Source organism: Lonchura striata, chromosome 2 (assembly GCF_050655825.1).
Source record: "Lonchura striata isolate lonStrDom1 chromosome 2, ASM5065582v1, whole genome shotgun sequence".
NCBI classification, from domain to species: Eukaryota; Metazoa; Chordata; class Aves; order Passeriformes; family Estrildidae; genus Lonchura; species Lonchura striata.
In genome coordinates, this window is record NC_140704.1 from 33,255,473 (window position 1) to 33,268,152 (window position 12,680).

Below are 12,680 nucleotides of genomic sequence, written 5' to 3' on the forward strand. Positions count from 1 at the left end.
AAAACCAGTCGTTTTGCATTTGGCTGTTACCTGTTACCATTCCTTTCTTTTCCAGTGAGCGAGCAGCTTAACCCCTGTGGTGCCTTCTCTACTTTTACCTCTGGTATTCACATTAAAATAAAACATGTTTAACTTTCTGCACTCTTGAATGGGGATCATGACTGTTGAAAAGCAAAAACTGTAACTAGTTTAAATAGGCTGCTACCAATATGTAGATTTAACAAGATGCATATCACTAGTTTCGAAGTTCCTCATTCAAATGCCTTCAAAGGTTCCTTTTTCCTAGGCACCAGCTTTGTCCAGTCACCAGCTCCAAAACTCACTAGTGTGCTCCCAACAACCTGTGGTGTGTTGTACATCAGTGCTTCAGCAAAGTGAGAGGAGCAGTGCCTTTAAAAGAGAAGGCTACTGCAGCAGTAGGTCTGGCAATTCAGTACAAAGCAAGAACAAAACCAAGTTCTATCAAACAAGTTCTATCAGGAGAAGGCTGGATGATGTTAATTATGAGTCGACACAAACACTTATTCTATCAAGAGAAGGCTGGAGGATGTTAATTGTGAGCCTACACAAACACTTAAGACTATGCATGACTGTTAATACACAATGGACTGCACATCTTCAGCAGAAGGCTTGGACACAGATCAAGCATAGAAACTCATTCGTGTTTTCAGCTTGTGCAATCAGTTATTTCTTCATTTTAAGTCAATATAAACTGCCTCCAGCCTTTCTTAGGTTTGTCACCCCCTTAATAACTTTCCTCACTCTTCAAGCATTCCTCTAAAATACTATGGGGATGGCCATTGTAGTGGCTTTGAAAGAGATCCCAACAAGTCCAAAGACACCTCCCATTTGAAGTGATGTGAGCAATATGCTACCAACACATCCTATTGGTGGCAGCCTTATTTGTCACCTGAAAGACCTGCTCCAGAGCTGCAGCCCAGCTTGCTGCCTATGCTGTGTGCCCCCTAAAATACAGAGTATGTGGTCTGAGAGAGAATAGTAAGCATGTAATTTACATCCTGATTTTGCTGCACAGCACTTGTGTTAAATCTTCTAGAGAGTACATTTGCAACAGTAAATACCCATCCAGTTATATTCCACCTGCACATCACGTACTTGCCAATCCAAGAAGTAGTATTTTCCAGTTCATTTAAGTGAGCATGAAGAATGAGTTACACCAAACTACAGACAACATTGGTTCATGAATAGGCATTAAATTTTCACACTTATGGATTAAAGCCAAAGTTGCTTTTCTGTTAGAATGTATCAGCACTTTGTTCCTGTTACCACCTGAACCACCAGGCTCCAATTTTGACAGTTTTATCACAAAGAACTCCCTAGTCCCACTGGCTGGGATGTGTTTCGTGCTTTTCACCATCATGTGCCATAACTGTGTCTTTATTAACAAATGCCTTCAGCTCCTCACTCATTTTATTAAGCTCTGGCTCCCACAAATACTTGGCATCTTCACAGCCTTGATTGGCAATTGATGATTCAAACAGCCACATCAGACATGAACCTCCTTACATACCCTTCTGTTATCAGTGGCTTTGTAACACCTTCCTGAGTGCCAGATCTCCAACCATCACACTTGATGCCTCCATGCCACCCAGCTTCTAAACCACTTGTTTTGGTTGAACAAAAACCTATCATCCTTTAATTTATAAATAGCTGATATAGCCAAACCTGCTCAGAGCCTCTATTCATATCCTATTGTCCCCAGTTGTATCATTTAGAACATTCATGAACAGTGGTACAGCTCTTCCCTGAAAAAAAACCTACTAGATTGGGCCAAATGGAAATACAAATACTCTCTCCAAAACCAGTTCTGTTGGAGACATCACAGACAGACTACATCTCCCAAACTCTGATACTCCAAGCGCTGAAAAAATTTAGCTGCATGCCTTTATCCGAAAATATCCTTTATGTGTTTGTTTTCTATATTTAACTTTTATTCCCTTTTTGATGAAAATTTTTGTGCAATTCAAAAAAATCCTCCATCAACTAGATGGCAAATCCACACCTGGGTTTCCCCATTATTGCAGTGGTTCACAGTATTAACCTCACTTACCTCCCAAATTCTATACAGCATAAGTCATGAGAAGTTTCCTTATGCTTGTGAACAAATCCTTTAATACTTTCCCATTTTCCTCCCTTATTCTCAAGGGAATACAGTGCCTTGGACTCAATGGTTATTTTATTGCAAGTGCTCATTGCTCAAAAAAGTCCCCAAGCTGGCAGCACTGCCAATCCTTTGCCCAGTGCTACAAATATATACCTCCTCTGCTGCATGCACTCTTGTTACCTGTGGTGTAATAAAATCTTATCCCAAAAAAGGAGACATATTAAGGTCTGCAGTGAAGTACCTCTAGACTATGCAAAATTTATAGTTCAAAAGATCTAGGGTTCAAAAGATCCCTTCTATATACCATGCACTTGAAAAACTTCATAAACATCAAAACTGAAACCCTTATATTTTAAATCCATATATATGTGTTTATATACATATATTTAGATAATCATATATCATTCAACTTTTTTCCACCCCAAAATAACAGTTTATGAAGCAGAATAAATAGCATCAATTTGGCAAAGCATGATCCAACAGCAAGTTCTCTCACAAATGTTAGTGCAGAGAAATCATTTCAGTCTGGAGACTTGGTGCTGCTTACTGTACCATGGCAAATGGTCCATATAATGTTGAAGAAAATATCTCAGCACTTAGAGCTGTGAGCATAGGCAGCTATGCTGCCCATCCCCTTTCTTCATTTATATCCAACCAATAAAAGTTGCCTTTACATCTTACCATTTTGTTTGCTTCATCCCAATTATGATTATATTTAACACCAAAATTTAAACAATATGGTTCACACAAGTGAACCAATCCAGAACTAAATATTTAACATTAAACCAAGAATATACAATGAGTAATGGAGGGTTTAAAAGACAGAATTCAATTTTCATTGTATTTTTATTCTTGCTTCTTAATCAAATCCACATGGAATGCATTGTATTTAATGAAACTACAAGATTAATATTTCAACAAACCAGCCAGCACATAAGCCCACAGCTGAGCATAAGTTGAAGAGGTTATTTTAAAATAATTTTGAAAAGGCCTTTTATGATAGAAGCATCCCCTTGCAGGTTTAGGCCTGCTTTCTCTTCTCTTTCAGAAGTGATCTCTCCTTGAACACTGAGTTTTGTCTTCATGACTTATTCCCTGCTTTTCAATTCTGGTTTGGATTTGACTGGCTCAGAATACCTGAGGTTGGAAATCAAAGCTGTTGTCATCCATTTATTTCCTTACAATGCTGTTGTCTGAAACCTTTACTGTGGAAGACTTGTGAACCTTCCCTCCTTGTTTAGGACTCCACTAGTATTGATTCCTTACTGTGCAATGGTTAAGCACAGCTCCTCTTTCTTGGCAGCACGTCTTGTTTCTCTCTAGAGATAGTTAATTACAGTTTGCCAGCAATTGTTTATGAATTCTACAGGTCCTCATTGGGTTAGCTAACATATTTGAACTAATTAATTTGTATGATATAAGCCATAGGAATCCAGAATTTGAAGTCCACTTTTATTTTCTAATTAATGCACAATATAAATTTACGTCCCACATTACATAATTATAGTACTTTATGAACATCATGTTTCAGGTACTTATTGAAATATCTCAAAAGGCACGAGCTCCTCTCACACAGCGTGAGTGTACATAAGGCTCCCAAATTAGTTTGGTCAATGTAGAGTTCAGCAGTTTAACACCTAGAAAAGTACTTAACAAGTCATGGTCACATGGACATTAAACTTTACAGCAGAGCCTAAATCTTGCTCCTTTGGCAATTTTCACAGCCTCTTCCATCCACCACCCTCTGCCTTGTCCCCTCCTTGTTTTTTCTTCTCTTCCCAGATGTATCTACATGCCCTTCCTCCTCCCGATCCCTCAAGCCATACCTACAGGAGAATACAGTATGTTACACAGCAGCAGCAAAGCAAATACTCCCCAGCATACTTGCTCTTCAAGGCAAGGACTACAAGAGTTTCACAACTAGTGTGAAATGCACCTTTTCTCCAAGCCTTGCTCTACACTATCAGCTGCTTGCTTTGATTGCTGTGTGGGGGGGGTTATACTGCTGCAACTCCCTGAAGACTAAACATGAGCGACCTTGAAAAGGAGTCAGGGCAGCCAAGCAGATATTCTTTACTATTTGAAGCATTCATATCTACCCAACATCTTCCACTGCAAAAAGTTTTCACCTCACCTACATTTCTGCCCTGGCAAGGTCCTTCCCTCTGAATGGAATTGTGGTTTGCCACACTTCCCCTCTCCTCAGCACAGTGCCTTTTCCTTAGTGAAGGGGCAAGGAGCACATCTCACTGGCATTGGTGCCATTTGGTTGAGAGCTGCTATCACACTAGGAATATTTTGTCAGTCTGTTAACATCACTGCACTGGGAAGGCCTTATGCAAAAGAAATCTCTGAGCTTCAGTTGCTTCCTCAGGCCCAGCCATAACTTAAGAGAAAAACCACACTTTTAGGAGAGTAAGAGTCACTAGGAAAATGAGAATCCCTCTGCATTAAACATGTATTTATAGTGTAATTGACTATTTATGTAAGTTAAAGCTAAGAACATGCTTCTGATAGGATTCATTCTTTTTTAACACTCAAGCTAAGTAACACTAGAGTCAAAGGTGATCACTATGTGCTTTACATTACATTTATTCAGATTAATATTGATCTTCTGTAACCCTTCTCCCCCTCTGCTTTATTAATGAAAGGATAATTCATGTGACAGTAATTAGCAAGAAGAAACTGAGAACAGGGAGAACAGAAAAAAGAAGGAAAGGTAAAGCAGTTTCTGCATATAAAATGAGGAAAAGGATTACAGAACCACAGAATGGTTCAGGTTGGAAAGGAACTCCAGAGGTTATCTGGTCCGACTCCATGCTCAAGAAGGGCCATCAACAGCAGGCTGCCCAGAACTGTAGCCAGACAGCTTTTGGATATCTTCAAGTATGGAGACTTCACAACCTCCCTGGTTAAGCTGTAAAAGCATCTGGTCACCATCACAATGAAAAGGCATTTCCTGATGTTCAGACAAAGCCTCCTGTGTTTCAGTTTCTGAAAGAAGACATTAAAGGATGACAGCTGATTCCTGTACCTATGTACATTTTTACAAACTATGACCATATTTTCTCTGCCTCTTCCAAGGAAGCAGCACCTGAAGGAACTGCTACAGATAGTCACAATTTTGGGATGTTCTATTGGGAGCTGGAAGTCACTACAGCAAAGTGACAGCACTCACTGCAATTAAACTTACTTGCCTTTATGAATTTAGACAGCACAAGGTCACCCAGCTGCCAAAATGCAGAGTATTAAACAGCTTCTGTTTGCCTAAATGGCACTACCTGCACAACTTATATATGGTACTGCCATTATTTTGAGTATCCCATACTGTTAATGATGTCTCCAAAACTAGTGCTGCTGGATTTCACTGTCCAAGTGGGTCAATATTCAGCATTGAGACTTACTTTCATTAAAAAGAGAAATTCATCCTTTTGACTACAGCTGGGGAACATTCATAAGAGCTCTGCAACAGATCAAGTATTGGTGCAAGAATGCAGTTTTCAAAACTTGAAAGGTAATAGCCATCAGACAGGATAAGAACTGTCATTGCACAAATAGGCAGTATTGCCTCACAGCCCAACTGGAGTCAAAATAAAGTGGCAATGATTCACCAATAGCCCCATGCTGTTTTTTTCACAAGGCCCAGGATTGTGTGCTCATTTCAGCAGCTTTGAGTTGGCTATATGAAGCCAAGTTTCAGCTCCCTCACTCTGCAGCTAATTAGGATGAGGTTTAAGCACACCACCTCTAATATTTTAAATACAGGCTCAGCCACTCCAAGCTATCTTCAATAGTATTAGTACCAATATTCTAAAAAATAAATCCTGGTCATAGTAAAGATTATTTGCAGAGTACAGTCAGTACAATGGGCACCTGGCTCATTTCTACTTTGAGTTACACAATGTAAGAAAACAGCCTTATTTGAATGGCATTTGTCAAATCTTAATTTTCTTTTCCTCACAAAATAAAAATACACCTTGGATTGCTCTGCAGTTCCAGTTTCCACTTCAAAGAATCCACTTATTTATAGCTCAATGTCCTGTTTCTACCAGGACCTGGTTCACCTTCTCTGGCTCCAGCTGCAAGGCAAATCCTTGACCTCATAGTACCATTAGCTCACCTGAAATACTGCAACTCAGCTTCTCATTCTAGAGCTGACAGACACACGTGACCTTGTGTTGGTAACTTAGGTATTCTGCAAAACATTCCTATCCTGCTGTCCCAAGATTTTGAGTAAAGACCATTGCTACCACCAGAAACAAAATAAACAAGATTCCAAGAGCTGCTGCTCTAGGTGGGCTTTCAGGACACTTCACTTTATGTGGATTAGGAGAAGTTTCCTGAATATAGTGCCCAGGCAGCAGATAAATAAAAATATAAAATACACCAGAGTTTTTGGTAGTCAGCTCATAACTTCCAATACTTTATTTATATTTCATTGAAATCTATGGTCTATTTATAAATTGTTTATCATACAGTTGCTAGAGGTCAGTAAATCTACTTCTGTTTCTAATAAAACAGAACAACTTAGTTCCATGAAAATATACATGAAAGGCCTGTCCTTTTTAGCTCTACTAACAGCATTTTTTGGTACAAGTTAGATTTTTGCTTAAAACTTCAGCTTAAAATCCAATCTCTGGAAGCAACTCAAGTAAGGACATTCTTCAGCCCTATCAGGTCCCATGGCATCCTGAGACTAACCAGCTACAGGCTGTGCAGCTTGCCTTTACTCTATATTCTTGATGCTCTTAATTATTCTCCCATCACAAACAACCCCCAACATTTGAACTTGCACACTGGCTCATCACCACTCCCAGCAGTGCAAGATATGCCAAAATCATGGCATTTAAAGAAATCCCAACCTGGAAGAGAAAAGAAGGCATGAGACAGCACCTTTTATATTCTAAAATTCTAAGATGTCTCTTTTAAAATTCTGAATTCAAACTTCAGCACCTCTGTACAGATTTCAAGCACGTACGTACAGCTGAATCAATACATACAGGGAGTCTGGTCCATGCTCTGATCCATTCAGCTTCAACCTTCAGAGAACTTGACAGCAAACTCCTTTCCTGTTCTCCACTTTGCAGAACAATAAATCGGCTGGTATCATTTCCTTTGCCTCTGCCCCTTCAAATAACAGACTTGTACTATTTTGGAAATTTGTGTAATTTACTCAGCATGCTCATTTGCCACTTTTCCAATGAGGGAAGGACTGTAATTGGAATAGACACTCTGAAGAGTCAAAAAGCACTAAAAAATAATGCAGCAGTTTAGAGTACGTCTCCAGTGATGCACTGGAAGAGAAGCAGACAATGCCAAGCAGTCATTGGAAAATAACATGTATGAATCCATTTACACAGTTTGGCATTCAGACTCTATATTAAATAGCATCACCAGTTATTTTTCTGTTTCCATTTCCTGCATCATCTTCATCAAACACTACTGGCAATAGGTTAGCCAAAGCTTCATCTCCCATTCAAGGCCCCAAGCACTGCTACACACCTCAAGCTTGCCTCTAAAGTCTTACACTGCAAAGAAGTGAGAAAGTTCAAATGCCAGGGTACTGTCAGATCACATACATTTCAGTGCAAGAATAAAGCACAAAATCAGAAGCGCTAAGCTCTTTTCTAGTCCTATCTGAAGGCCACATGATTTCCTGTATCAAAGCCGAAGTGTCACCAAAAGGTCACTATTCAAGTATTACTTGTAGGACAGGAGGTACAACATGCTGCAGACATGTGGCAAGGACAAGTGAGGGCTACCAAGAGGCCAAGAAATACCTTACCTTCAGAACTGGTCAGCTTGACCACCAGGGAAGCAAAGCAGGCAAAAAAATTGCTCCAGCTGTAATGTTTTAAAGAGAAGGCCAACAATTCTTCATTCCCTCTGCAGCTTTGCTATCTGCCATCACACCCAGTCCACTACAAAAGGTTTCAGAAGCCTTGTCCCCCCCCTCACATCCCCCCTGTTCTGGGCTGAATTTATACTGCAATAAACTGAGATTCAAACACGTTACATGCACCCCAGAAGAGTAAGCCTATGCTCCAGTCTGTGGGTTTCTAGTATATGGAGTTTTAACCACCAAATCTGAGTATCTAAGAAGCCTTTATAAAATCTACTGGGCCACTACCAGCCCCTCCCCCCCACCCCCCACCCCCTCCGACACTCCAAAAGGCTATTTAGTACAAAAATTGGAAACTGCAATTTGCACTACATATCCTGCTAGGCAGGAACCACCCCTAAATTAAATACAGTGGGACTTCAGCCCTGACAGTACAAGGTGTTTCCCTATAACCACACTGATTAAACAGTTTGCAGGCACCAGACCTCCAAGTCCTTTTTAGCAGACGTCACACTGCACAACATAAAGCAGCAGGCAATTGGCCAAAAATGGTTAGCAAAAAGGATTCCTTAAACCTCCAGCATCCAAATATAGCCCTAGCTGGTCACATGGGCTGCCATACAGTAAGTGCTCCTCACTTTACCTACCCTTTGATTAAACGTTTTGAGCTAAAAAGCATGTACTTAGAACAGCATTTCAGTTTCCAGCCCAATTCCATGAACCGTATAATCTTGCTGTACCTTCCACATTCAGACTGGCAGAAAGGAAAGGTTGATTCAGGTTTCTAGTGAGCCCAAGGGGGATGATTAGCTAAAAGCTAACAGAATATGAGACCTTTAACATATATGGGTATACACACATATTTATATGTGCGTATATATATAAAAATATAAAAATAAAAGCAACATATGTGCCATACAATGCAGCTACTGCAAATACTTCATTATTAACATACTCTATGGCACATACTGATCTTTAAATAGTCACACCTTACTCCCATCTGGCCTCTAGCAATATGTTTTTTCATATTACTCTCATTATGATGAAAGCAGACCAGCGGATTACATCCACCTCACAAGAACTTCACAGCTCAGTTTACACACCAAGAAGCTCTGCAAAATTTCTGAAGGCAGGCAGGCCAGCTACTGTACCATTGCCAGGTGTCAACTTGAACCCAAGAAAGTTGAGCTTGGCCCTTCTTTTGTCAGCCCTTAAAGCCACTGCCCAAGTTAAGCATTGTGCAGGTGTCAAGTAAGTTTACATTATAAAACCTTGCAACTGCACTAATAAATACAACTGTCACTTTTCCTTCCAAAGCCTTCCCCCCACTATCAGTTAGGATGAAGCCTTGCAGTACTCACTCACGACAAACTTTGTGATCTTTGAATATGCAGAGGCTTGAAGTTGTAGCTATTTCTCAACTGCAGCTGGAAGTCTGAGGTTCCTAAAGAGGAAAACAGCCCAGCACCAGAGGCAAGGCCTAAACCCTGAATTAGCACACTTACTGCATTGTGCTACAGCAGGGCTTGGTGGCATAGATTTTTGCTAGAAGCATGGAGACTTTTATCAAACTCAAGCCCCCGGTTAAGCAATCAGATTGTGTTGCAGACTTAGAAGAAAGCACAAAGAGGCACAGCATCGAGCACGTTCACATACCCACCAGCAGCTCAGCTGCACCGAGCACCAGTTAGTTTCACATTTATGCCGGCAGCCAGGCCGGCCTGCCTGCACTGAAATAACCCTCGGTACCCAGATGTTGCGCTATTTTTACCCAGGAAAAGAAAGAAAGGACACCCAAGAAAACTTCAGAGCGGGAGGCCACGACAGCACAGACTTTATTCCGAGGCTGCAGCGCAGGTTTCGGCGCTCGGCAGCGCCCGGGCTCGCCATCCCCGCAGTGACGTGTCCACCTGAGGCTCCGGGGCCGCCGCCGCCGCCGGAGACAAAGTTCTGTAGTGCACTGACTGCTATCGTACCCAGAGTCGGAGTGTCACAGAACTTTGCTTCCGGAGGCTCCAGTCCTCCGCCGGTACCGGCGCCGGGGCCGCCCGCCAGCACACATTTCCCTGCCTGGGAAGGGAAGGCGCACACGGTTAAAGGTGGGGAAGGGAGCCCCCTCCTCCTCCGCGGCTCGGCGGGAGACCCGCTGCCCGAGGAAGAGGGAGAAGGAGGCGAAGACATTTTTTTGTTCTTATTTCTTTTAATAAATACCCAAAACGCATCCCCCCACTACACACCTCCCCCGACCCGGAGCTAACGGGCCGCCCTGCGAGAGCCGCGGCCGAGCGGCTGCCCGGAGCGCCGCCGCTGCAGCCGGCGGGGGCTGCCGCTCGCCGCTGACAGCCCCGGCGCCGCGGCCCGGCGGGACCCCGGGCGGCGCCGGGCATCCCCCCGCAGCCCCCGCGGGAGGGACCCGAGCGGCGCCCCCCGCCCGCCAGCCCTTCCCCCGCCGACGAGCGCAACAGGTCCGGCCCGCCCGGTGCCGCCCGCAGTCCCCGCGGCGGCGGCGGCCCCGTCCGGTCCGGCCGCGTTCCGCCGGGCGGCGGTGGCGGCCGGTGTCGCTCGCCGCCCGCGCCGCGCGCCCGCCGCTCCATCTTGACTTTTGCCGACGTGGAAATTTTGGGTTCGGGGACGAGCCGCGCTCTTATTGGCCGGCGGCGGGCGGGGTCGGAGGTCACGGCTGCTGTCGCCGCTCCGCGCCAAAGCCGCCTCGCAGCGGCCCCGCCCCGCCGCCCGCCCCGCCCGCCCGGGGGCGGCGCCGCCCGCGGGGCCCCGGTGGCCGCCGCGGCCGTGTCGGAGCGGGGCGCGGCGCGGGGCGGGCGGCGGTGCCCCGCAGCGTGCTCGCCCCGACTGGCCTCGGCAGCCGCGGGACGGGGTAGAGGGTGCGGGGCGGGCTCCAGGGGCTGCCGCGGGCCCGCTGGGGGCGGGGACGCGCGGCCGGTTCTCGGTGCGGCCGCCCTCCGCCCTGCGGCCCCGCAGCCGGGTTACTGCCCGTGCGGGTCCCGTCCGCCCGGGGGTGCCCGGGCCCGTCCCGCCTGCCGCAGCCCCGCGGGACGGCGCGGTGTCGGCCCGGCGGAGGTGCTGCCTCCGGGCGCTGAGCGCCGCCGTGCCTGGGCTCCGCGGGCGCCTCAGGTGTCCTGGTTTTCCCCGAGAGAGCCGCCGGGGATGTGCTGGTGGATGAGAGCAGGAGAATTCCCCGGCTGTCTCCAGTTCCCGCTTGCCTTTTGAAGGACTTTAGAATGGATGTAACAACTTTTACGGAAGAGTGTATTCCCTCTCCCCGAAGCAATCGCTGAGGGCATCTCTTGTCCGAAAACAATGTTTTCTGCTCCTCTCTCTCGAAGGTTGTCAGTACTTCGTTAGTTCTCTGTGGAACTCATCGTTCACTAATAGTACAAAATTACCTAAACAAAGCTTTGAAAATAATTGCTGCAATTGTTTTTATCTCTTAGATTGAATTAAAGTCATAAACTGGGTTTACAATCCAGCTTGTTCGCTAGGCTCAGATGGAACTGCTAACACCAGTAACAGTTTGAAACCCTGATCCAGGGCTCCTCCAGCCATGGAGTAAAAATGCTCTTCCTGTACTTGAGGCACTGGAGTAGTTCCAAGAGAACCGTTCACCGGTATGAGCTGTGTGTGTATGCAGGTGTTCATGGGAGGAGATGTGCCAGCCCTGTCCAGCAGTGTCACTTCACCATGAACTCCAGTGTGTATGTTATCCTTGTCCTTGTGGGATGCAGCAATACATGTTAACCCAAACCTATGGCTGTCATTTCAGTATCTCAAAGAGAAATACGCTGAAAAATGCTTTGAAATTAGTTCTTACCTCCTTCGTCTGCAGAAACAGAAAAAGCAAACCTTTCCTGAGCCTTTCTGTTGTGTTTAAGAAACATGTTCCTCCCTCCTTGTCTGCGCCTTCGCTGTGCTGTTCAGTCATCAGCCCTATTCTGTCTTGCTGCAGCTTGCCATGGGTAGTAGTACTTCCCATCTTCCCGTTGCCCCTGTGTCCCTGCTCCCTCCGTACACACCTTCTCTGCTAGGCCACGGAGCAGGCCCCAGCTATGCCTCTGCTACTCAGCTGTGTGTACGGGAATATTGATTTGACAGTGTGTATGCTCTGTGAACAAAATCAATATTTCAGTAGATTGAGCAGAGTGTGCGGCAGTGTAATGGAGCCTAGCCTGCTAATGTAATGTGCAGGGGTCCTCATTCAGAGATTGAGGTCAGTCAGAAAATGGAAATGTGTTTTCTTATTTTATTGTGTGCTTCAGGTATAATGTAGGCGTTTATGTTCTAGTGTTTAACTTACAGCACACAGTTACTTTTAAGTCATATACAACATAAGGTCACATATTGCAGGTGACATACACAAAAAAGCATGCCACAGACACACCATCAATTTTTTAAAGCTCAGTAAGACCCGTCTTACCTTTATCCATCATATATCTATCAAACAGTTGTGAGGGGAAATGCATCATTTTTGTTTCTGCAAATAAAAATAATGTTCTGTTGTTTGTTGCAAACTTGGCTTCTGATTATGTAATGAAATACGCAGTACTTTAACAAACTCCAGTATAGCGACATGTATTGAAGAGTATCATAAAACGGGCATGAATGAAAAGAAGGAGGGAGGAGAAATAACCAATGTATGACACAAAACCAGAGTAAAAACTCCCATTGATTTTAGTGGACCTGGGATTTTAGCCAGAA

General features: G+C 44.6%; 1 long non-coding RNA gene across 1 annotated transcript; it reads right to left on the bottom strand.

Moving 5' to 3' along the window:
- Positions 1–3,556: 3,556 nt before the first annotated feature.
- Positions 3,557–10,290, bottom strand: LOC146768179 (uncharacterized). Its single transcript, XR_014951706.1, has 2 exons — positions 7,126–10,290; positions 3,557–5,119 (listed from the first exon to the last, which is right to left on the bottom strand). It is a non-coding gene; the product is annotated as an uncharacterized LOC146768179 (long non-coding RNA).
- Between the last annotated feature and the right edge of the window lie 2,390 nt (positions 10,291–12,680).